The 25,659-nt window shown below is 37.5% G+C and overlaps 1 pseudogene; it reads left to right on the forward strand.

The window, feature by feature from the left end:
• The first annotated feature begins 135 nt into the window (after positions 1-135).
• LOC132603881 (cytochrome P450 71AU50-like) lies at positions 136-12,849 on the forward strand (annotated as a pseudogene).
• Positions 12,850-25,659: the final 12,810 nt, after the last annotated feature.

Consider the following 25,659-nt stretch of genomic DNA (forward strand, 5'->3'; position numbering starts at 1 on the left):
ACCGGTAAGTGATGTTGCTTGCTAGTCTGTTGTAGGAATGTATAGTGCTTAAAAATAAAGAACACACGATTTTACGTGGAAAACCACCTATAATCAAAGGTGTAAAACCCCCATACCACACCCGTGTGGGATTTAAACTAACTCTTCCACTAAAACAGAGCCAAATTCATAACACATTTAGTGCCAAATTCATAATACATTGGTAATCCTGAAGCTAATTCTGGCTTTAAACAATGTTATTCCAGATCACAATTGAATGCTTCCACGATAAGCTCATAATTACAACTCGATAGTCGAGTAAGTTTCTCAAACGGTCACTCAAGTTTTCTCAAACGGTCACTCAAGTATGAAAATCACTTAATAAAATCAGTCAACTTATTTTAATATCAATAAAGTCACTCAACTTATCTTACGAAGTCATACTCTAGCCGGAAATGCCACTTCCAATAAACCAAGAAAATGACCTGGCATGAATTTTTAAAATAAATATCCATACCAACCCCACCCTAATAGTGCAATGATTTTTCTATTGTGGCTGCCAATAGCCATTATATGATTCAAATCTCTGGACCTTTTCCATCAGAGCTCTTTTAGAAGCTTGAAACATCAGCAAGCATTAGGCATGACTTTGATATGGGCAACACTAGTGGTTGTTCTTATTGTATATGCCTTGTATGAGCTGCTAAACAATATCCAGAAGAGGAAAAGGTATCCTCCAGGTCCAAAAGGTCTTCCCATTTTAGGACATCTTCACTTGTTAGGTAAAAATCCACACCAAGATTTCCTAAAACTAGCCAAGAAACATGGTCCGCTTATGTATGTGCAACTGGGACTAGTACCTACAATGGTTGTCTCGTCTGCAGATGCAGCGGAGAAGGTCCTCAAGACATATGATCATATATTTGTTGGGTCCATCCCATAATTTGAGGAAGGAAACATCTTCCTCATTTTAAGGAAGAAAACAAGGAAGAAAACATTTCCCTTGTTTTGAGGAAGAAAACATATTCCTTGTTTTAAGGAAGAAAACATCTTCCTTGTATTTGAAAAATTGTCAAGTGCTTGCTTGAGTCACAAATGACATCAATAGGTTCATTTCATCCCTATAAATAGGGAAGCCTTCCATCATTTGTTGACACACCAAAAATATCAGACATTAGATCATCACAGCACAACCAAGAAGAGTTGTGTAATATCCTTGAGAGATTTGTGAGGTTTTTTTTTTTGTTGAGTTTTTTTTAGAGCTTGTATGTCTCTTCTTTCTATTCTTGAAAGTAATAGAAGTATTTTTTCTCTCATATTAGCTCGATACTATAATTCCCCCCCCCCCCCCCCCCCCCAACAAGTGGTATCAGAGCCAAGGTTCTGTCTGAGTATGCTCTGTGGTTGCAGCATAGTCTGAACTTCCACATCAGAAAAGAATTACCTTGGTCCTTCTGCATCAGCTGCCACGTCACCGGTCAGTTTTGTAATTTTTTGAAAAATTGCAGTTTGGTCCCTCAAGTTTTTTTTTTAAATTATTCAGAAGGTGAAAATGACCATTGACGAGTCAAATTCATCTTCTGGAGCTATGATTATGCTCACGGCTACCAACTACACGCTGTGGAAACCTCGGATAGAAGATTTCCTCAGTGGTAAAGACCTTTTTGATCCAATAGAGCTAAAGGGAATTAATCCTGACCCGCCCAAGTCAATAGAGTGGAAGAAAATTAATAGAAAAACTATTGGTCAAATCCGACAATGGATTGACCATAGTGTCTTCCACCACGTTGCACAAGAAATTGACGCTTATGCCCTTTGGAAGAAGTTGGAAGACATGTACCAGGCCAAGACCGCTCGGAACAAGGCCCTTCTGATGAGACGCCTTGTCAATATGAAGCTCAAAAGTGGAACTTCTGTTGCCGAACATACCAGTGAGTTCCAGAGTCTGGTAAATCAATTATCTTGTGTAGAAATGCCACTTGGAGACAAAATGCAATCTCTACTACTTCTTAGTTCCCTTCCTGAAAGTTGGGAAACACTAGTTGTTACTCTCAGCAACTCAGCCCCAGATGGCAAACTTACCATGTCTGTGGTCAAGGATGCATTGTTCAATGAAGAGGCAAGAAGGAAAGACATGAGCACAGATCAGACTCATGCCCTTGTGATGGAGAATCGAGGAAGATCATAAGGAAAATAACAAAGAAACAGTAGAGGAAAATGGCAACGTAGAGGAAAAAGTCGGGGGAGATCATCGGATGGCCGAAAACCTTCTTATACCTGCCACCATTGCGGTATAGAGGGTCACATGAAGAAGAATTACTACAAATGGCTAGAGGAGCAAGGCAAGAGCAGTTCTCAACCGAAGAACAAGGGTGGTGAAGCGCTCATTACAATCTCAGGTGATGTAGCGTACTGTACTACCCATGATGAGACATGCCTTCACGTCTCAAGAGAAGACATGGAATGGGTGGTAGATACTGCAGCATCCTACCACGTAACTCCCCACAGGCACTACTTCACAACATACAAAGCTGGAGACTTTGGAGCGGTGAAGATGGATAATTCCAGTTCCTCTGGAATAGCCGGAATTGGTGATGTACAAATAAAGATAGGTACCGAGAGCACAATCACTTTGAAAGATGTCAGACATGTGCCAGATCTTCGGCTCAATCTCCTGTCAGTGGTATCTCTTGATAAACAAGGGTATGAAAACCATTTTAGCAGAGGCACATGGAAAATGTCAAAGGGCGTTTTGACAATCGCTCGAGGACATGTTTGTGGCATTGTACAAAATGCATTTGAGAATTTGTACAGACAGCCTCAACATTGCAGAGGAGGCTTCTCAGGATTTATGGCACCAGAGACTTGGCCACATGAGCGAGAAAGGGTTGACTACCTTGATGAAGAAGAATCTTATAAATGTTGACAAGAACGCTGCACTGTGTCCTTGCAATCATTGTCTATTCGGTAAGCAACACAGAGTGTCATTTAATTTCACTTCAACAAAAATATCAGAGTTGTTAAGTTTGGTACACTCTGATGTCTGCGGTCTTATGGAGGTTGAATCACTCGGTGGAAGCAGATATTTTCTGACTTTTATCGATGATGCTTCTCGGAAAGTGTGGGTGTATTTCCTGAAGACGAAGGACCAGGTGTTCGAGTGCTTCAAGTCATTTCACGTCTTGGTGGAACGTGAAATAGGAAAGAAGCTGAAATGTCTCCGATCTGATAATGGAGGCGAGTATACTTCCAAGGCGTTCGACGCATATTGCAGAGCATATGGCATTCGACATGAGAAGTCAGTACCACGCACCCCTCAGCACAATGGCGTTGCTGAAAGAATGAACCGGACTATCATGGAGTGTGTCCGGAGCATGCTGAACATGGCTAAACTTCCAAAGCCATTTTGGGGAGAAGCAGTCAATACCGCATGTTATCTCATCAACCGATCACCTTCAGTACCACTCAACTTTGAAGTTCCAGAGAGGCTATGGACAGGTAAGGATCCTACATACTCACATCTTAGAGTATTTGGGTGTTCATCATATGCACATGTATCCAAAGAGCTCAGACAGAAGCTTGATGAGAGAACTATCCCATGCCTTTTCATTGGCTACGGAAATGAAGAGTTTGGATACAGGTTATGGGATCCTAAGGAGAAAAAAGTGATCAGAAGCAGGGACGTTGTGTTTCACGAAAATTTGACAATAGAAGACATTGAAAAATCCACGATGTCTCAGAAGTCAAATGAGGGTGCTCAAGTTTCAAATGAAGCACTAGAATTGTTCTTGAGAAATAATGACGAAGTGCCAGAAGAAAACTCAGAAGCAGAAGAAGATGAGGAGACAGAAGAGAGTGCTGAGCAAGGGGAGCCACAACCCACCTCACCAGAACCATCACACAACACAGATGATGGTAGTTCTTCTCAGATGGTTCCAACTGCTCGTAGATCTGAACGAGGCCATATACCATCAAAAGGTACTCATCATCTGAATACCTTTTGCTTACTGAAGATGGAGAACCGGAGAGTTTTCAAGAAGCTATGTCTCATAAGGATAAAGAAAAATGGCTGATAGCAATGCAGGATGAGTTAGAATCTCTGCAGAAAAATCAAACTTATGAGATCGTAGAACTTCCTAAAGGGAAGAAGGCACTGAGAAACAAATGGGTGTTCAAGTTAAAGAAAAATGCAAGCGGACAAGTGGTGAAACACAAAGCTCAGTTGGTTGTCAAAGGGTTCCAGCAGAAGAAAGGAATTGACTTTGATGAGATATTTGCACCAGTTGTCAAGATGACCTCAATCCAAGTTATACTTGGCTTAGCAGCAAGTATGAACTTGGAGCTTGAACAGATGGATGTGAAGACAGCATTTCTTCACGGAGATTTGAAAGAAGAAATCTATATGCAGCATCCAGAAGGTTTTGAGGTTTCAAGTGATAATCTCGTGTGCAAGCTATCTAAAAGCTTGTATGGTTTGAAGCAGGCACCAAGGCAGTGGAATAAGAAGTTTGACTCATGCATGAAGAGTCAAGGCTACAAGAAGACTACTGCGGATGAGTGTGTATACATCAAGAGACTTCCAGACGGTACCTTCATTGCTCTTCTACTATATGTAGACGATATGTTGATCGTTGGGAAAGATCAAATGAAGATAAACCAAATGAAGAAAAACATCTCTAAGTCTTTTGATATGAAAGACTTAGGACCGGCTCAACAGATTCTTGGGATGCAGATCACTCGAGACAGGAAGAATCGCAAGTTATGGCTATCTCAAGAGAAGTACATTGATTGGGTACTTGAGAGATTCAACATGAATAATACCAAACCAGTTAGTGTTCCACTTGCGAATCACTTCAAGTTGAGCAAAATAACATGTCCCACATCTAAGGAAGAGATCGGGGAGATGTCAGCGGTGCTCTATTCTTCAGCAATTGGAAGTCTGATGTATGCCATGGTATGCACACGGCCAGATATCGCTCATGCAGTGGGCATAGTGAGTCGTTTTCTCTCTAACCCCGGGAAGGAGCATTGGGAGGCAGTCAAATGGATTTTCAGATACTTGAAGGGTACCACGAAGTTATGTCTTTGCTACGGTGGAGCTGATCCAGTCTTGGAAGGCTATACAGATGCTGATATGGCCGGAGATATTGATAGTAGAAAATCTACTTCAGGATATATCTACACTTTTGCAGGGGGAGCTGTTTCTTGGCAATCAAGATTGCAGAAGTGTGTCGCTTTATCTACAACAGAAGCAGAATACATTGCTGCCGCTGAAGCTGGTAAAGAAATGTTGTGGCTAAAGTGCTATCTCCAAGAACTTGGGATCCAGCAGAAAGAGTACAAGATACATTGTGACAGTCAGAGTGCTCTAGACTTGAGCAAGAACTCCATGTACCATTCCCGTACAAAACATATTGATGTTCGGTATCACTGGATACGCGAGACGATTGATTAACAACTGTTGAGACTAGTGAAGATCAACACAAAGGAGAATCCATCAGACATGCTGACCAAGGTGGTACCGAGAGACAAGTTCGAATTGTGCAAAGAACTTGTCGGCATACACTCAAACTAAAAAGCCAGTTTACCCTCCTTCAGGTGTATGGGACTGGAGGGGGATATTTGTTGGGTCCATCTCATAATTTGAGGAAGGAAACATCTCCCTCATTTTAAGGAAGAAAACAAGGAAGAAAACATTTCCCCTGTTTTGAGGAAGAAAACATAGTCCTTGTTTTAAGGAAGAAAACATCTTCCTTGTATTTGGCAAATTGTCAAGTGCTTGCTTGAGTCACAAATGACATCAATAGGTTCATTGCATCCCTATAAATAGGGAAGCCTTCCATCATTTGTTGACACACCAAAAATATCAGACATTAGATCATCACAGCACAACCAAGAAGAGTTGTGTAATATCCTTGAGAGATTTGTGAGGTTTTTTTTTGTTGAGTTTTTTTAGAGCTTGTATGTCTCTTCTTTCTATTCTTGAAAGTAATAGAAGTATTTTTTTTCTCTCATATTAGCTCGATATTATAATTCCCCCCACCCCCAACAATATTTGCTAGTAGGCCTTATAACGAGGCAGCTCAGTATCTGGCATATGGCCAGAAGAATTTGATATTTGCAAAGTATGGACCATATTGGCGCAACATGTGCAAAATATGCACCGTGCACCTTTTCAGTAGCCAAAAGATCAATTCATTTCAATCCGTGAGAAGGCAACAAGTTGAGCTTATGATCGAATCACTTAAAAATGAAGCTCATGATAGCTTTGCTGTTGACCTTGGTGAAAAGATTGTGTTCTTGAATGCAGAATTGACTTGTTTGATGGTGTTTGGAAAGAAGTACATGGACAAATATTTGGACAAGAGGGGATTCAAAGCTGTAGCTCAAGAGGTTGTGCATTTGGCTGCAACACCAAATCTTGGAGATTTTTTCCCCTTCCTTGGTGTAATTGATCTCCAGGGACTCACTCGTCGGCTCAAGGATCTTTCGAAGGTGTTAGATGAGTTTCTTGAGAAGATTATTGATGAGCATGTCCAGTCTCATGAACAGAAGCAATCCAAGGACTTTGTGGACACCATGTTGGACATTATGCGATCAGGAGATGAAGAATTTCAGTTTGACCATAGCCATATAAAAGCTATCCTCGTCGTACGTTATTTCATCTCATTTAAATACCTCTATTATTATACTCTCATCGTACGATTAGATTTGTTCGTACTAATTTCCTTTTCTGTCACAGGACATGCTTGTTGCAGCAATGGACACTTCATCAACAGCTGTAGAATGGATACTGACAGAGCTTCTTAGGCAGCCTCATGTGATGAAGAAACTCCAAAAAGAGTTAGAAGAAGCAGTAGGCCTTGAAAGAATGGTTGGAGAATCAGACTTAAATAACTTGAAGTACTTAGATATGGTTGTAAAGGAAGGCATGAGGCTGCACTCCATAGTGCCACTAGCGGCTCACGAGGCCATGGAAGATTGTTTAGTCGATAATTTCCACATACAAAAGGGATCCCGGATCATGGTAAACTATTATGCTATTCAGAGAGAGATCCAAATATTTGGCCTGAGCCTGACAAGTTTTTGCCCGAGAGGTTTATTGGGAGCTAAAAGAGATTAATTCCGTGATTATTCTCATTGATTGAGTTGGTAAATATACCATAGTTACAATGTCCTATTAGGATACAAACTATACTAACCTAAAATAGAAGATTTACAAAATATTCTTTTACTACATATTTACACTATTTATCACACCCCCGCAGTCGAAACGGGAGGTTTACGAACGCTGAGACTGCCCCAAAAATCTTCAAATAAGACCTGTGGCAGTCCTTTAGTGAAAATATCGGCGAGCTGATATCGGGACGGAACATGAAGGACACGGACGTGGCCGCGCGCCACCTTTTCACGAACAAAATGTATATCCATCTCAATGTGCTTGGTGCGTTGATGTTGGACTGGATTTCCTGACAGGTAAATGGCACTGACATTATCACAATAAACTAACGTAGCCTTAGGGATCGGACAATGTAGTTCCAAGAGGAGGTTACGTATCCAGCATGATTCAGAGACAACATTAGCAACCCCCCTATATTCTGCTTCCGCACTAGAGCGGGAAAGAGTAGGTTGGCGTTTAGATGACCAGGATATCAAATTATCTCCCAAAAACACGCAATAACCCGATGTCGAGCGTCTGGTGTCTGGACATCCCCCCCAATCAGCATCAGTGTATGAAACCAAATCAGTAACTGAAGATGAGTAGAGATGCAAACATTGATCAAGAGTACCCTGAATATACCGAATAATCCGCTTAAGAGCAAGCATATGCGTATCTCGTGGAGCATGTATATGAAGACAAATCTGCTGTACGGCATAAGAAATATCCGGTCTGGTGAAGGTAAGATACTGAAGAGCACCTGCAAGGCTCCGGAAATGAGTGGGATCATCACACAGATCGCCAGAAGAGGAACTGACCTTCGGTTTAGTGTCAACCGGAGTGGAAGAAGGCTTAAACGAGGACATTCCTGCACGTTCAATAATGTCCGTAGCATAACTTCGTTGTGATAGAAACATACCACTCTTGTGATGGGTCACCGCAATGCCAAGAAAATAGTTCAAAGGACCTAAGTCCTTCATAGCAAATTCTGAGCCAAGAAGGCCCATAATAGAACAGCGGAGAGCATCTGAAGAAGCAGTAAGAATAATATCATCCACATATAGTAAAATGTAAGCCAAGTGGTGCCCTTTGCGATAGATGAACAAGGAGTGGTCAGACCTGCTATTAGCAAAACCAATGGAAGAAACAAAGTCAGCAAATCTTTTATACCAAGCTCTCGGTGCCTGTTTAAGCCCATATAAGGACTTGCGCAACAAACACACATAATCGGGACGAGATGGGTCTCTAAAACCCATAGGCTGATGCATATAAACGTCTCCTTGAGCTCGCCATGAAGAAATGCATTTTTGACATCCAACTGATGAATGGGCTAATGTTTAGATAGAGCTAGACTTAAGACAGTGCGGATCGTTGCTGGCTTCACGACCGGACTGAAAGTCTCACCACAATCAATGCCAACCTGCTGTGTTTTGCCATCACCTACAAGACGGGCTTTATGCCTCTCAAAATCACCATTAGACTTTTCTTTATGAGTAAAAATCCACATAGACCGAATAACATTCACATTAGGTGGACGGGGTACCAAATCCCACGTCTTATTTTTAATAAGAGCATCATATTCATCATCCATGGCCAATTTCCAATTCGGGTCACGTAGCGCATCCAACGGTTTACGAGGTATGGGGGACTTGGTAACCGTCGCATGTAGATTAAATGGGTGCTTGGGTTTGAAAATCCCGCGCTGACTACGAGTGACCATGCGTGTGTGGGTATTAGGCTGGACAGGTGGAGAAATGGTCGAGTTTTGCGGGGTGGTGGGAAGCTGGTGGGGGAGAGGGGCGGACTGGTCCTGCGTAGAGGGCGATGGAGGCTGCTGCCCAGGTGGGGAGGGGTCGGCGTGGTCCTGAGTCACGGGCAGCGACGGAGGGGGAAAGGGCAGCGGTGGAGGGCTGGCGGCTATATGATGGATCAAGTAAGGAGAGAGGCCATCATCAAGGAAGTCATAAGAGGTGGGAGCCGGAGTATGGATTTTGGAAAACGGAAATTGAGTCTCATCAAATAAAACATGACGATAAATAATGATTTTATTTGAGGATAAATCAAAACATTTGTAGCCACGATGGTTTGGTGGATATCCCAAAAAGACACATGGAGTTGACCGAGGGTGCAACTTGTGAATAGTAGTAGACGGAAAAAGGGGATAACATAAACACCCAAAGACTCGGAGATGAGAATAAGATGGTTTCCGTTGGTAAAGGACCTCTAAAGGTGATTTGTGACCCAATAGCTTACTTGGTAAAATATTAATGAGATACGTCGCCATTTGCAATGCATGATGCCAAAAAGACGGAGGAATGGAGGCATGAGCAAGAAGAGTCCGGATGACATTATTTAGTGAACGAATTTTTCTTTCTGCTTTCCCATTTTGAGAGGATGTATGAGGACACGAAAGACGGAAAGACATCCCATTGGATGCACAAAATTTTCCGAATTGACTATTAGTATATTCCCTCCCATTATCACATTGGACATTCTTGATAGGACGTTCAAATTGAGTACGAATATGGGTCTTAAAATCCATGAATTTTGAGTAAACATCAGATTTTCTAGCCAAAAGGAAAGTCCACAAATAGTTGGTAAAATCATCCAAAAACAGAACATAATAACGATGGCCCATAGAACTCAAAATTGGAGAAGTCCAAAAATCACTATGAATAATGTCAAATGGAAACAAAGTTTCGGAAATAGAACTAGCAAATGGCAACTTAACATGTTTACCAAGAACGCAAGAATGACAAATACTAGATGAACTAGAACTATTACATTCAATACTTTTATTACGCCTAAGAAAATCCAAAATAGAAGCTCCCGGGTGGCTCAAACGATCATGCCAACGGGTAGAAGACAAGGCAACAAAATTCGACGGTGATTTGGTGGAAAATTTCAAGGTGGACAATGGATAGAGAGCACCCCTACTATTACATCTCATGAGAGCCATCCCCGTCCGGAAATCCTTCACAGAAAACCCATAAGGATCAAATTCAACACTCACATAGTTATCAGTAGTAAATTTACGAACCGATATCAAATTCTTTATGAGTTTTGGCGCATGAAGGACATTGTTTAACAATAAAGGAGGGTTCGGGGGAGGCAATTTAGCATGACCACAACCTCGAATTGGAATTGAATTACCATTACCAACAACAATGCCAGTATTACGATTGCTCAAATTAAAATAAGACGAGAGAGTACCTTTTGTGGATGTCATATGGGACGTGGCGCCGGTATCCATATACCAATTCGAATCGGGTTGGTTCAACGTCATCGTGTGCATGGCCGATTCAATATCCGTCGGAGTCCATTGCGTCGGGGGGCCCGCGGCTGCATATGCCTACTGCTGTGGTCGCGAGCCCAAAATTCCAGGCTGGGCCAGCGACCTCGGGCCAGACGAAAAAGATGGCGGCTGCCACTGCTGCTGTGGCCGAGCCCACTGCGTGGTCGGATACGGGCAAGGGGGAGCCCACTGAGGCATCCAACCCCACTGCCACGGTGAGGAGGGCTGTTGCCACTGCTGTTGGTCACCTGAGGGGCGTCCTCCACGGCGTCGGCTGCCACTGCCGCCGCCCGAACCACGGCCACCGCCGTTATTATTCCTGCCGCTAGAGCCGCGGTTTTTGTTGTTATTTTTGCCCCGATGATGGTGAGAACGACCAGAATTTTCCAGATGAGATGAGTCATCAAAATCACGTTTGGAATTAGCCACCATAGCCGCGGGTGAGTCATCATGCATTTCAGCCAATGCCTTTTCCTCAAGGCACAAACTTGACCGAGCTTCGGAGAATGGTGGAAGAGGCTTACTTTGGCGGATGTAGGTACCCAAATTCTTGTATGCCTCAGGGAGTCCAGCCACCAGTTGGAGAACGAGGCGGTTGTCGGTCACCGGAGCCCCCACACTCTTAAGTTGATCGGCCAAGGTCTTGAGACGTTGGCAATACGCCGAAGCGTTTGGAAAATCCCGCATCTTGACATGAGAGAAATCATGTTCCAAAGCAACGGCACGGGAGTTTTTGTTGTCTTGAAAAAGATTACGGAGGAGATCCCAGGCCTCCTTTGCCGATAGGTCTTCTTCGATGATTGTATGCAATAAGTCCGTGGAGATGGTTGCATATACCCATTGAAGTACCGTGGCATCCAAAGTGGACCACAACTCCTTTTCGTCGTCGGTGGTAGGAGCCTTCTCCTTTCCGGTTGGCAGAATGTGGGAAAGGACACAGTGAGACCGGGCATGAAGTTTGAATAATTCGTCCCAAGCCGAATAATGATCCGTTTCCATCTCAAGAATGATTGGGATGTGATTCTTGATGTTGGAGACAACCAAAGCAGGATGGAACTTGGTGTCTGCCATTGATGGAAGGCAAGAAAAAATGGACGGAAATCGAAGAAGAAGAAGTAGAAGACGTCGGAAAAGTGGGTAGAGGACGTCGGAGAATTAGGGCAGCGGAAGAGAAGGAAAAGAAACCCTAGTATCTGATACCATGAAAGAGATTAATTCCGTGATTATTCTCATTGATTGAGTTGGTAAATATACCATAGTTACAATGTCCTATTAGGATACAAACTATACTAACCTAAAATAGAAGATTTACAAAATATTTTCTTGAGAAGATTATTGATGAGCATGTCCAGTCTCATGAACAGAAGCAATCCAAGGACTTTGTGGACACCATGTTGGACATTATGCGATCAGGAGATGAAGAATTTCAGTTTGACCATAGCCATATAAAAGCTATCCTCGTCGTACGTTATTTCATCTCATTTAAATACCTCTATTATTATACTCTCATCGTAGATTAGATTTGTTCGTACTAATTTCCTTTTCTGTCACAGGACATGCTTGTTGCAGCAATGGACACTTCATCAACAGCTGTAGAATGGATACTGACAGAGCTTCTTAGGCAGCCTCATGTGATGAAGAAACTCCAAAAAGAGTTAGAAGAAGCAGTAGGCCTTGAAAGAATGGTTGGAGAATCAGACTTAAATAACTTGAAGTACTTAGATATGGTTGTAAAGGAAGGCATGAGGCTGCACTCCATAGTGCCACTAGCGGCTCACGAGGCCATGGAAGATTGTTTAGTCGATAATTTCCACATACAAAAGGGATCCCGGATCATGGTAAACTATTATGCTATTCAGAGAGAGATCCAAATATTTGGCCTGAGCCTGACAAGTTTTTGCCCGAGAGGTTTATTGGGAGCAGTATCGACGTTCGTGGACGTGACTTCCAACTTTTACCATTTGGCTCTGGCAGAAGAAGCTGCCCTGGAATGCAGTTGGGAATTGTTCTTGTCCGCCTTTTGGTGGCACAACTGGTGCATTGCTTTGATTGGGAGCTTCCAAATGGTATGCAGCCTTGTGATTTGGACATTGATGAGCACTTTGGGTTAGCGACAAGCAAAGAAAACCATTTAATGGCTATTCCTACTTATAGACTAAGCGATGCTTAATCTCAAATGGCACATACAATATGGTGCAATAATCAATTAAAGGAAGATCTGTTCACAAAAATAGTACTCCAAAGCCGAAAAATAAAGATTATATACATATATGGTGGAGTTGGCTGAAATTTTTGTCCTTAATAAAATATAGACCAGTGCAATGAAAACCATGTATTTTCTGGTTTATTGGTTATGTAATCTCTCAGAGTACTGACAAAGTGGCAATTAGATATTGAACTCAGAAATTTGAAATCATCATCTGGTTCAACTTTACTAACTAAAATTCATCCATAGCATATCATATTATATTTTATATCTATATATTATTAAAAAGAGGATCGTTTGCCATAGGATTTTGACAAGTGGCAGCGTAGGATAATGACACGTGGTAGTTTTAGGACAAAAAATAGTTATTAGTTAATAATTAGGTATTAGTTGTTTTTTTTAAAATTTAAACTATTTATAATTTTTAAAAATATAAAATTAGATTAAAAGGGAAGTGCTCCTAAATATTAGAGCCAAGCAAACCGACAATCATCTTACCGTGGGGTAGAGCACGTTCTATGTTGATGCTGCTATTGTTTTTTGTTTTTTTTTTTTTTTTTTTTCAAATACATGTTGCTATTGTGTATTTACTTTCTTATTTGGTTACGTGGAAACAAATTGTTTTATAGTAGCATGTTTTTTCCTTTCTTTACAATGTACGCTAGTATTATCCACAATTTTGTATAATTTGAATGTAAATTTAAAAAAAAAAAAATTGTTAACTAAACTCTCAATCTCTCAATCGTGTCCTAAAAATTTGAATTAATCTACTCATACCTAATTGATATTTTTGAATTTGAAACTGATTATTGTAACTTCTCCACATGGTTTTACTCCTCAAAACTGATTATAACTTCTATTTATAACTTTCTGTATTTTGTGGCTACCTTATGAAACATATTGGTGAACCACTCTTAATCTTTTTGCTACCCGGATGAACATCATAACATTCCTACTTTGTTTTTTTCTTTCGTTTATCAAGGATTAAAGGAATGGAATAGGCACTAATCATTGTGGTAGTAAAATTAGATGCTTATGTTCTTTGATCTCATGCACGAAGTTGTGGGCGACTGCAAAGGATTGCTAATCTCTAATTACATGTGAGATTGTGGTGAGCATGTCCATTTATATGTTTTGGTAATAGATGTGTAGAGTCGTATTATTACTTTTCCATTTTGTTTCTTTATCTATCTTATTTTAAAAAGAATGTCATTTTTTCTATAGAGAATATTGACCCACGTATTGCAAAAGGAATGGAATCGAAAAAGAGAAAAGAGTTCATTGGCTTCTATGTGATATAACGAATAGTCAGCTTCAATATATGTATATGTATAATGTTAAATTTTTACAAACATTCTACATGCTTACCTTTTTGAAAATGTTCACGAACATTTGCCCGGCCAAAAAAAAAAAAAAAAAAAAGAGGTGTTTTCTAAATGAATGTCAATGAAATGAGAAAACAAGAGAATGTGATGAGCTCAAACATGTCAATTAATAGAACTGTATGTCAGGGAATAATACAAAAGAATTCAGATAAATTAGGATTGAGTATAATTAGATATTTGGAATGCATACACCTGATGGAGATAAAACAAAGGGACAACCTCTTCCACATAATTCAAAGTCCCTTCCGCTACGAGATTTGAGAATGTTAGTCTTTTTTTTTTTTTTTTGTGTGTTCTATTTCTAAATTTGTACCAAATTAGTATCTAAATTTATCTGGAAGATGTAGATTTAAGTTTATTTGAAAATCTTAATTCTTTAATGGCAAATTTTGGAAATTCTTTGTCCATAGATAATAAACAGAAGAAGGGTAAATGCATATAAATGAAAGAGGTTACGGATTCAAGTCGTTTTAGTATGCAATATGAAAATTTGAGTTTTAAATAGTGCTATGCCACAGAATCATTCAAATTATTTGGTGAGTTGGGCAACTAAATTTAGAATTGTGAATAAAATATTTCTTTTGCTTCTAGCTTGAGTTATTAATTAAGCTTTTTATGTTCAAAAAATTAATCACAAGTATCCAAAGTCAAGATATACTGTCTGATTTAAATTGTGCTCCAGGTGATGACGGTAAAGCTTGAATTGTTTTACATTTTCACCATCCAAATTTGACCACATTATCATGAAGACACCGGTTGATATTATATCGTTTTCTACCACGAGTCGTTAAAAAATATCTTATTTGAATTGTAAGCTGATGTTCATTTGTATCTAAAATTATCTATATTTTTCTAAAAGATCTAGATTATAAGTTTATATGATCTTAATTTTAATGGCAGATTTTGAAAGTTGTTCGTCTACAAATACAAACCAGAAGAAGGGTAAAGGCATTTTGGTGAATGAGATTATGGATTCAAGTCTTTTCAATATGCAATATGGAAATTTGAGTTTCAATCCTGCTACGCCACAACATCATTCAAGTTATTTTCGTGAGTTGCTTAAATCTTTCAGAATAAAAATTGGTAACTAATTTTAATTATTGGGAAATTAATTTTTTTTTGGCTACTACTTCAAGTTATTTACTATTTATTTTGTTCTTCATCATTGATTTGTGTTAGCATAATCATATAAGCATACATATCATAGGTAAGCCATGGATGGTTTTGGATATGCAATCTGCGAATTAAAGATTATTTATTGTGCAATCTGTGGAAGCCATGTACTTATAATTGCTTTCCTTTAACATGTTGATACTTCGGCATACCTACTTGAGAAGGAAACTTGATTTTACAGATCCGAATACAGATTGTACAGTGGCTCTTCGATTTATTTGTGACCTTTAAGGAGCTATATGAGGTGATAATCTCACGTATGGTTCTTGACTTATTTCTTTTATAACATCAACACATAGCTTTACAGTATGTGGGCTTTTAAAAGTTTTATATTGTTAAACATAGTCATGTTTTTTCCAATCCATCCGCCTAGAAAATGTTACAATGGTTGTATATTGAAGTTGCTCAAGTCTTTGCTTGGATTAAGTCACTCACCGTCCATCTTATTGTTGATAGGCTTGTTGGAAAAAAATTCTTCACTGATTGATCAAAATGTTGACAAAAGAATCACTACCAGGTACCATAAATTATTGTTGGTCTTCAACAATAATTTAAGATGTTTATATTTGCTTAGTCACATAGCCGTTCGGATTGAATTAATCAAGTGTTACTAGCTTATCCATTAGTTTGATGTAAACACTAGCGCGAGTAAGCTTTTACCATCTTTGATTTTATAATTTCATTTGTTATATATTGCATAGAAAGAAAAATTTACTCATTCGATGTGCTCAAATAAATATCGACCGCACATATTAGAGTATCTTTCCACGGGCTAAGTGGCTAACTATTGACGACATATATGACACTTTTAAAGAGGAAAATAGCCTATAAAAGAGAGATCGGATGCTCTTTCCCTACATTCACTAGCTTTGTACATAAAGGAATATATATCTTGGCGTTTGGTTATGATACATATATTTTTCTAAATCTTCGACTTTATGATGGAATAATTTACTGTCTTTTGTTACTGTTTTTGCATTGAAACTATACACTTTTAAGCGATGGGAACTTAGGCCTACCATATCTTATTGCTCTGCTAAATAGTGCTCTTAAAGAGGGCAAAATAGATGGAGCACCTGCAACAGGAAAAGAAAGCCAAAGTTATGTTGATGAGATGGCAAAAAGATACCAAAAGTACACACATTGCAAAGTTTTGGAAAATAAAATATTTAATCTTTTTATGTTTTAAAATCATTAAGTCGATTTTTTACTATATATGCTTTGTTAGGATGTTTAGGGCTTGATTTAGAATATATTTAGCTATATGGGTGGAGGTGATCTGTGGGGAAGATTAGATCTCGATGACTTCAATGATCGTTTTAGATATATTATGAAATATTCGAAGTCATTACTGATTCTAAAGAAGTATATTTATATTTCATGAAATGCCAAAAAAAATATTTTATTTCTAGCAATTATTTTTTGTCACAAATAAGATGTTTTTCGTACTGTCTATATATTTTGTGTAAAACAGTTTTCAATTTTTATATGTGAAAGTGTTTAAAGCTAAACCATTTGAAATCTCCAATATTGAAAACACAAATTATTTCAAAATGTGTAGATGGGGAAACCTCCCGATGATGGGGGTAAATTAGGTAAAATTGAATTGTCTACATCACTAACACGATGCGGAAACCTCTCGATGATGGGGGTAAATTAGGTAAAATTGAATTGTCTACATCACTAACACTTTTAAGATGTATTCAAACTTTTTGCGATTCAACTCTTTCATGTTATTACAATGTTGTGTTAATATAGTTTCTTAATATGTCAGCACTATTCAAGATGATCAGAACTTAAACGACAAGATTGTTAATATAATTATCTCTCTCAACTCTTTTTTTTTTTAAATAATCCGCGCATCGCGCGGGTACATATACTAGTTATACTAAAAGTGAGAAGCACCTACCTTCAAAGTTGGATTACGATTTGCCCATGCAGTAAATCAAAATGTAATAAAACATAAAAATAAAAGTTAAATTAGAAAAATATAATTGTGGACCCGTTGAGTTGAGATGCTTAGCTTTGATCAAGTCTTTTGGGCTTCTTGGCAGATGATGCATGTATCACCATTTATTTTTTCTACATTTGAAATTGTAACCTTTCAAAGTGTAATGAATAGCTATAATGATCAGAAGATTAACCAAAATCCAATTAAATAGAAAATAGGGTCATTTTATCTTTGGGAAAAGGGTTCAAAACACACTCTAACTTTGGCCGAAATTGCTATAACACACTCTAACTTTGCGGGGGGTCCTATGACCCCCCTGGACTATTTTTTTTGTGTATTATTGATGCTATTATCGAGTGACGTGGACAGGCAAGTGAGCACATGTTGGTTGAGCGCGCAAGGGTGGACTTAAAACTAAACAGACCCGTCTCTATTTGCCATGTTGAATTCCAAATAATCCTTCTTTATGTGCTCACTTTCTTATCCATATCACCCGATAATAGCATCAATAATGCACAAAAAAGAGTCCGGGAGTGTCATAGGACCCCGCAAAGTTGGAGTGTATTATAGCAATTTCGACCAAAGTTGGAGTGTGTTTTGTAACCTTTTCCCTTTTATCTTTCAATGCCACTGTACACATTCAATTCAATGAAGAATCACAATATAAAACTAATACTAGCAACCGTCTGGATACTCCCATTGGTTATGGTGCCGGTTAGTTTGGTGGAAACTTTGTGATTTCCTGTATGGTTTTGAAGGTGTGAATGTGTGATTTGCTTCTTTACTAGCAATTCTTCTATGCCTCTTTTATATTCTTCTTTTTTCATTCGAAGGGATAATATAAGCAAATCATTAGAAGACTGCCTGATATAATTTACACCAACCATGTTCCAATAACACCGATAGCAAAATACAATTACAGAGGAGCTTCATGTAAATTTTGACACATCGTTTTAGACCTTATTGTGCATTTGTTGGAAAACTTTGGCAGTATCCCATTAAAAAGATATTCCCGTCATCATAAACTTAAAAAGTATTTTGGGTTTGGAAATACATTGGGTATCCATTTCTGAAACTAACTTATTTTGAATAGAAGGCATAGCAATTAATTTCAAATCTAACTCTATTGTGTTTTGGGATTCTGTAATATTTGATGCTTATTCTAACCCCCTGTTTGGATGGTGATTTCCCGTGGTTCATTAATGTATGGTTTTCTATGAAATAATGTTTGTTTCCATTGTTCTTAAAATTATGTGGTATGGTATTGTAAACCCGTGATTCATTCCATGATTATATAACCATGAAAAATCTTAATTTTTTAAATCACCGATTTGATGGTTTTTCCGTGGTTATGTATTTCATTTCTTCATTATACCCCACCCTCCACCACCCTCCCCACCCCCACCATACCACTCACCCCCACCCCTGCCCCACCCTACCACTCACCCCCACCCCACCCTACCACCTACCCTCACCCCAACTACCCCACTCTTCTGCCACCCACCCCCACCACCCTAACCACCACGCACTACCCCTCACCACCGCCCAACCCCACCCCACAACAACTCACCCCCACATTACACCACCCACCCCTCCACTACCCCTCACCACCACCCAACCCCACCCCCACAACCACTCACTCCCACCCTACCACCAACTACCCCCACTCTCAACCCACAACCACCCACCCCTCCACCATCCCCACCCACTACCTAATTATTTTTTAAAGTTCCTATTTTATTTTTTACCTGAGTTTTATTAATAGATAAAAATTAATTTCTAATTAAGAGTTAAGGGTATTTTAGTAAACTTACAAGTTATTATACAGTACCATACAGTCAAACCACACAATACAAATGTTATTAAACGACAACAAACGATACAGTCTATCCAAACATTGTATTCATTAATACAGTACAACACAATACAACACCATATTGTACCATACCATACTGTACATTAATGAACCACGGGAAACAACCATCCAAACAAAGGGTAAGAAAAGCACAATGAAAAAGTTAAAACAATGAAGGTACCATATCAATAATCCTAAAGGCCGTTTTCTCTCAAATCAAACTTCATTTGATTTTTGTGCTCTATTTCTTGGCCTGGTGTTAGCCTGTTAGATTGACCATTGCTATTGAAGCTAAATTTGGTGCTTTTATCTTTCTAGCATATTACTTGAAGCACTCTATCATGAAACTAACAGTTCTGACCTTTTATAATTACAGTTATTTTACATTAGTATGTATAATTATACCTATTGTCAGCTGAAGTTGTTCGCTATTTCAATAAGAAAATTTAAAATGTATCTCATTCATATTACATCGCAGAAAAGCACTTTTGTATTACCATTATATTGTTTTTGGATATACTCCATAACTAAACTTAATTGCTCGAATTTACAGGTGCAAATGATATGTAATAATTTTTGTGCTAAGCAATCAAGTCATTTGATATTTAGTGACTATTCATCAATCTGAGCTTGCACTCTTCCCCTTTCAATTTTAATTGTTCATTACACACATAATATAATCTATATCTATATATAGGCAAAAGTCATAGATAGCCCCCTAAACTTTGCCACATTTTCCTTTGAGATACCTAAACCGAGGGTTGTACCTATTGAGTACCTAGACCAGTCCAAATTCAATCCTATTGGGTACCTTTTTCACAATAATCAGTAAAATTAGGAGAGTGTGTTACACTCTCCGTGACGTGGCAACTTTGCCAAATGAAAACATGACACGTGGCGGTGGGGGGGGGGGGGGGTCCATCATAATAATTAAAAAATAAATTATACAACCCCCCCTCCCCGAACTGCAACCAACCGCCGCTCCCCCACCACTGGCTGCCGCACCACCACGCCCAACCGCCGTCTCCCCACCCCACCAATAATTTATTTCCTTTTTCTTCTCTTATTTAGGTCTATCAATATCTTCATAAGACCCACCAACCATTAATGAAAGGTGAGATGAAAAAAAAGAGTCATAGTAATGGTAAATCTCCATTTTTTCCGGTGAACAAGATGGTAATGTTACTTTTCAGATCTAAAAAGGACAAAAAAAATGATGGTAAGAAATAACATCCAATTCACAAATTAATTTTATATAAATAATTAAAAGAAATGAATTGTTATAATGAAGAGGAAGAAGAGAAAAAAAAAAAAGGAAGAAGAAGATGGAGAGAACTGAACGTTTCAGTTCACAGTGGAGACAGACGGGAAAAAAAGGAAGGGGTGGGGTGGGGTCAGACAGGCAGGGGTGGGGGTTGGGCAGGTGGGTTAATTTTTTATTAATTTATCTATTAAATTTTATTTAAAAGAGGCAAAATTTTTTAACCAAAAAAATAAAAAAATTAAGGATGAAAGGACTGTCCACGCGCCCAAGAAAAAGTGGAATCAATTGATGCGCCACATAGGCAAAAGGTATCCAATAGGATCAATTTAGACTGGTTTAGGTACCCAATAGGTACAACCCTTAGTTTAGGTAGTCCAGAGGAAAATGTGGCAAAGTTTAGGGGGCTATCTATGACTTTTGCCCTATATATATATATATAAAGCTAGGCACATAGATAAGGTGATGTGACACCTTTTTATGACCTAGAATCACATTTATCTTTTTTCTCATTTTTTTGGTTTTTTCTCTATTTTTTCCTCATTTATGTGCTATGTTAATTTTTTTTTTTTTTGAAAAAAAAAAAAACTCAAAGCCACTCCTTAACTCTCTTAATTATCCTTATGCCGTGTTAAAGACTAAAATTTTATTTCCATAACTCTCTCACGTTGCGCACACAATTCATCCATTCAATTCAAGATAATTATTGCTCTTAAATAACGGGCAATTCGCAGAATTGCCCTTCTTTTGGGGTGGTCTTTAAATTTTGCCCTTCAAATTTGAAATTTTTAAATTTTGCCCTTCGGTTAAAACTCATGGGTTCCAGGTTCAAACCCCCACACAGTCAATTTTTTTTTTAAAAATCGCAAGACAGAGTTTAAATTTCGCTATGCCCCCACCGGCATAAACTTGTGAAGGAATTACCAAAGTTATGCCGGACCCGACATACTTATGCCTTATGGGCAGACTTGGCATGAGTATGCCGGGTCCGACATAACTTTGGTAATTCCTTCACAAGTTTATGCTGGGTCCGGCATAAAAGTTTGCCCATAAGTATGCCCCCACCGGCATAAACTTGTTAAGGAATTACCAAAGTTATGTCGGACCCGGCATACTTATGCCTTATGGGCATACTTGGCATAAGTATGCCGGGTCCGGCATAAATTTGGTAATTCCTTAACAAGTGTATGCCGGGTCCGGCATACACGCGACCCAAACTTTGCCTTGCAATTTTTTTTTTCTAATTTATGCTTGAGCGGGGGTTCGAACTCAGTACCTCATGATTTCTGCGTGAACGTTCAGGGTTGCAACGCGAAGGGCAAAAATTAAAGACCAGCAATATGAGGGGCATAATTTAAAGACCACAAATATGAGGGGCAAAATTTAAAGACCACCCCAAAAGAAGGGCAATCCGCGCAAAAAAATGTTAAATAACCCATAAATGGGCCCTTTAAAATTTCAGTTTTAAACCTTTGGTTACCTAACATTACTACCTATTTTTAAGACATTCATTATCTATCACAATAGTTATAGACATAGCAAATACCTATAGCAGCCAAAAGTAAATTCTTTATCCACCGTACGTGTAACCAGCCGTATTTGTCATTTCACTAGAACTAATCCGTGTAACCAGCCGGATTAGTTCCTCTCAATTTATTGTTTCTGTTTTCTTTTTTACTTTTATAATTTTTTAATAATATATTATATTGTTGCTTTTGATACAAGGTTGTAATTTTTGGCAAACCGAAAATAAGTGACTAATAGGGCTACATGTGGGTGCAATTTTACCTATTTTGTTTGATAAGATGTTGATATTTTGTGTTTGACAGATTGATATGATTTTCTATCTATGTTATGCTCTTCTTCTTCCTACTTTGATCTCCAATGTAAATGAACTTTTTTAATCCAAAGTAGGTTTTTCCAAGTATTAGAGTTTTGAGTGTCAATTGTCGATTTTAAAAAAATATAAACTGTCTTCTAATTCCTCTATCTTGTAGTTTTATAGATAGTATAGCATGCTAGTGTTGCTTAGCTGTTAGCTGCTAAGATTACAAAATATATCAACAATAGTAAGTGAAGATGTTATTTTAGAATAAATTTTACCAAATAATTTTATATAATTTCAATGAAAAAGAATTAGTAAATGATAAATATCTCAATTTTTTGAAAAAGAATACTCAATGAAATCGAAATTTAAAAATTTCATTGTATTTTGAATCTCTCCCTATATTATTTATGTCCTGTGTTGAATTCCTAGGATTTTTTAAAAAGAAATTAGCAGTATACGATTTTTTTTAGTATCGGCTTCATGATTTTGAGGACAGAAAAGGAGTAGCTTTAGAGAGGAGTGGTTGCTATAAAGAGTATGATGTTCTGAAGCGACAAGAGAAGAAAGGGTAGATATTTTTTCTTAAAATAAATGGGCAAGGAAGTAAGAAAGAAAGAGAAGAAACAAAAATGAAAAGAAATAACAAGAAAAAACAAATAGGCAGAAATGGACCCAAAAAAATTCCGTTTGCACGTTTTTTCCTTTCCTTATTATTTTTGTAGTAGAAGTCGTCATTGATGCCTTTTTCTAAAATCTTTTAAAAAGAAAGATTTATAATGTAACTCTTAAAAAGTAGAGATCAACAGTTAGATAAATACTTAATATAAATAAATGAAAATTATGTTTATAAAACATATCAACATTAAAGAGATTAATTCTTTTGCAGTTTATCTCTTTCTTTCATGATTCATTAAGCGAAGATATAAATTATAATTTCACCTTTTAAATTATTATAGAAAATTCAAATATTTCTGAATGATTAAGAATCCGCAGCTGATAAAAAATTAAAGAAAGGAATAAAATTAAGTAACAATAATAAAATAGCTTGGAACTTAAAATCTAGTCAATTTGAATTTGAGGACTAAAAAAGATTTAGACATTTTTAACATTCGAGCTTTAAGAAGTTATTTCAAGAGTTTTATAATCGCGCGAAGCGCAAACTAATTCATTAGAATTATACATTCCCATGTCATTTTATAAAGTCAATACTGAGTGATATGGTCACACGTCACACGTGTAACACACGTGTCCAAAAACTAGTAAATATACAAAAAGATAAAAAAAGGAATACAGCAATCAAGTTAACTGTACATAAAAAAGCATCAAGAATGAATAAAATTTAAAGAATGGCAATTAACTTATGAGACTGCAGAATGCTGCCCGAAAGCTTCCCTAATTAACATGGCTATGCAAACTTTTCCAGGTCCAATTATTCTCCGACACTCTTTCTGGAGTTTCTTCTTCACATGGGAGGTGTGTTCTTAGAATTATATTACTATGACTGTTTAAACCACAAAAAGGATCACAAACCAAATGTTAAACAGTTCAGAAAGATAGGGAAGCAAGATTAATTGGAAGCACTCCCTCCGTTTCAATTGGTTTGTCTTGTTTGACTCGGCATGGGGTCTAAGAAAATAAAAAATATTTTTAAATCTTGTAGGCTTAAACTAATATACCAAAAACTGCTGGGATACGTGACTAGCATTCACATAACATTGAACACGCACCAAGCGATCGAACCCTACCATGCTTGTCATAGCCGTAACAACAGGACACTTATAATTAAAGCTATAATTGGAAAGTAAAAACAAGATGATAAGGTTTTGAAATCTAAAAACTTGAAATTGAAAGTTGTCCCTTCGTTCATTAAGTTTAAGACAAGACAATCAGCAATTAGTCCCCAAGCTTGACAATGTACCCTCTGTAAGGATTCCAGTCAATTTGAGATGCATAATTTTCAATTAGAACTTCGTATAAAATTGACTAAGGGGATGAATTTCTGACCATTCTGCCACTTTTTAAATGTTTTATAAAAGATTATCTTATTTACAAAAGAACAAAACGAACAAAGCCCAATCAAAATGAATACTCCATACCTTTCAATGTTTATTGTACACGTCGATTTCATCTAATAATGCATCAGAAATTAGTTTTGACTTTTTAATTTCTTTCCCTTTCTATTTTAATTTATGCTTGAGCGGGGGTTCGAACTCAGTACCTCATGATTTCTGCGTGAACGTTCAGGGTTGCAACGCGAAGGGCAAAAATTAAAGACCAGCAATATGAGGGGCATAATTTAAAGACCACAAATATGAGGGGCAAAATTTAAAGACCACCCCAAAAGAAGGGCAATCCGCGCAAAAAAATGTTAAATAACCCATAAATGGGCCCTTTAAAATTTCAGTTTTAAACCTTTGGTTACCTAACATTACTACCTATTTTTAAGACATTCATTATCTATCACAATAGTTATAGACATAGCAAATACCTATAGCAGCCAAAAGTAAATTCTTTATCCACCGTACGTGTAACCAGCCGTATTTGTCATTTCACTAGAACTAATCCGTGTAACCAGCCGGATTAGTTCCTCTCAATTTATTGTTTCTGTTTTCTTTTTTACTTTTATAATTTTTTAATAATATATTATATTGTTGCTTTTGATACAAGGTTGTAATTTTTGGCAAACCGAAAATAAGTGACTAATAGGGCTACATGTGGGTGCAATTTTACCTATTTTGTTTGATAAGATGTTGATATTTTGTGTTTGACAGATTGATATGATTTTCTATCTATGTTATGCTCTTCTTCTTCCTACTTTGATCTCCAATGTAAATGAACTTTTTTAATCCAAAGTAGGTTTTTCCAAGTATTAGAGTTTTGAGTGTCAATTGTCGATTTTAAAAAAATATAAACTGTCTTCTAATTCCTCTATCTTGTAGTTTTATAGATAGTATAGCATGCTAGTGTTGCTTAGCTGTTAGCTGCTAAGATTACAAAATATATCAACAATAGTAAGTGAAGATGTTATTTTAGAATAAATTTTACCAAATAATTTTATATAATTTCAATGAAAAAGAATTAGTAAATGATAAATATCTCAATTTTTTGAAAAAGAATACTCAATGAAATCGAAATTTAAAAATTTCATTGTATTTTGAATCTCTCCCTATATTATTTATGTCCTGTGTTGAATTCCTAGGATTTTTTAAAAAGAAATTAGCAGTATACGATTTTTTTTAGTATCGGCTTCATGATTTTGAGGACAGAAAAGGAGTAGCTTTAGAGAGGAGTGGTTGCTATAAAGAGTATGATGTTCTGAAGCGACAAGAGAAGAAAGGGTAGATATTTTTTCTTAAAATAAATGGGCAAGGAAGTAAGAAAGAAAGAGAAGAAACAAAAATGAAAAGAAATAACAAGAAAAAACAAATAGGCAGAAATGGACCCAAAAAAATTCCGTTTGCACGTTTTTTCCTTTCCTTATTATTTTTGTAGTAGAAGTCGTCATTGATGCCTTTTTCTAAAATCTTTTAAAAAGAAAGATTTATAATGTAACTCTTAAAAAGTAGA

The sequence above is a fragment of the Lycium barbarum genome, chromosome 7, assembly GCF_019175385.1.
Source record: "Lycium barbarum isolate Lr01 chromosome 7, ASM1917538v2, whole genome shotgun sequence".
Lineage (NCBI taxonomy): Eukaryota > Viridiplantae > Streptophyta > Magnoliopsida > Solanales > Solanaceae > Lycium > Lycium barbarum.